Here is a 1,777-nt window from a genome sequence, read left to right as displayed (position 1 = left end):
CTGCAGGGCTGGATCTGGGAATCCCTGGAGCTGGCTCTGCTGCAGGGATGGATCCAGCGGGATGAGAACACGTAGGAGCAGCGCCGGGCTCGGCGAGGGCTCAGCTCCGGGAGGGACCTCCCAGGGCTGTGTTTTGGGGTGGATCTCCCTGCCCGAGGCTCTGGCTGCAGGATCTCTGCTCTCAGGGATGTCTCTGGGGCTGATCCTCCTCCCTGCAGGGCTGCAGAGCTCCCCACCACGGCCTCCTGCGGGCACGTTGTGACGATGGGCCCCGGGAAGGTGACCACGACGGGCGGGGGGTAGATGATGACCCTGGAGGTGGGACAGGACACCACACAGGGCTCGTTGCTGCTGCTGGCCAAGGGCTGGGGGCACTGCACCCTGCAGGAGTGGAAACTCTGCCCCGGGGCACCTTCCCCTCCGAGGGACATCTGGGAGAAGCGGCGGAGAGGCTGCGGAGAGGACGGAGAGCACGTGGAGGTTCCACACAGGATTCCCAACATTCCCAACCCACGCCCTGCCCCTCTTCCTGTTCCACCACCAGGAGCTACCCAAGGTGGAGGCACTTTTCTACCAGGGGAAAAAAAAACCCAAACAAATCTATTTCATAAACAATTTGCTTTGAAATAGGATCCCTCTGGGTTTCCCACAGCCCTTGGTTTGCCCCAGAGCCTCCTGCAGGGGTTTTCCTGCTCTGGGGCACCAGCGCTGCTTGGCAGCAGGGATTTCATTTGGCTCCTGTCCAGCATCCCATGGCACAGAATCCCAGAATCTCTGAGCTTGGGAAAGCCCTCCCAGCCCATGGAGCCCACCCTGTGGCCCCATCCCCACCCTGTCCCCCAGCCCAGAGCGCTCAGAGCCACGGGGACTCCTCCTGGCAGGGAGGAGGAGCTGCCACGGGGAGAAGGTGCAACCCTTCTCCCCAAAAAGGGGGGTAACTGGTATATTTTTAGGGCTGCTCGTGGTCCAAACGCACAACTGAAGGATAAAGCTCAGCAGCAGCTTTTGAAAGCACAGAACTGCTCTCGGCAAAGTGTTTTTCCCCAATATAATTAATTATAAGGTGTGAGGTGAAAGGGACTTACCAGCTGTCCAGGAAGGAATGCAGGGAAGTGGCCAGAGGAGCCCTGGACCCTTTGAGCTTTATAGGCTTTCCTGGACTTCCAGGAAGATGAGCCAAGCTTTATACACGAGGTCTTAATTGCTTTCCAAACAAATCTTCCCACATGTGTAATGCTTCTAATGACTGTAATTATTTGAACGTTGTTTACCTGCATTATTCAGTTTTCTGTGGGAAATCCTGTTACCTGCTCTGGGCTTCCCTCTGGATTATGTTTTTACAGCCAGAATTAGTTGCAGATGTTGATTTTTATCTCTTCTGTGTGAGCTTGGCATCGTGCAATGAACCCCAGAGTGGTTTGGGTTGGAAGGGACCTTCAAAACCATCCAATTCCAACCCCCTGCCGTGGGCAGGGACACTCCAACCAGAGCAGGTTGCTCTGAGCTCCCTCCAACCCTGTCCTGGGCTCAAACAGGAGACACCAAAGGGCTGAAAGTTCACTAAGGGAGACTTGAAGGGGGAAAGTTTTTAACCAGGTGGCTGCTGATGTGCAGCAGGGGCTGAATTTTGTGGAGCTTCGTGGATTTCCCAAGGATTCAGGTGGATTCTCAGGGCTGAGAGTCCCAGAATCACAGAAGGGTTCAGGTTGGAAGTGTCACAACTTGTTTGACTCTCACTTTTGAGCCCATTTTGGGGTGATTGCTTCGAATGCAGAAA

The sequence above is a fragment of the Corapipo altera genome, unplaced genomic scaffold (assembly GCF_003945725.1).
Source record: "Corapipo altera isolate COAL_440 unplaced genomic scaffold, ASM394572v1 311, whole genome shotgun sequence".
Taxonomy (NCBI): domain Eukaryota; kingdom Metazoa; phylum Chordata; class Aves; order Passeriformes; family Pipridae; genus Corapipo; species Corapipo altera.
Note: the sequence above shows the minus strand (reverse complement) of the source record.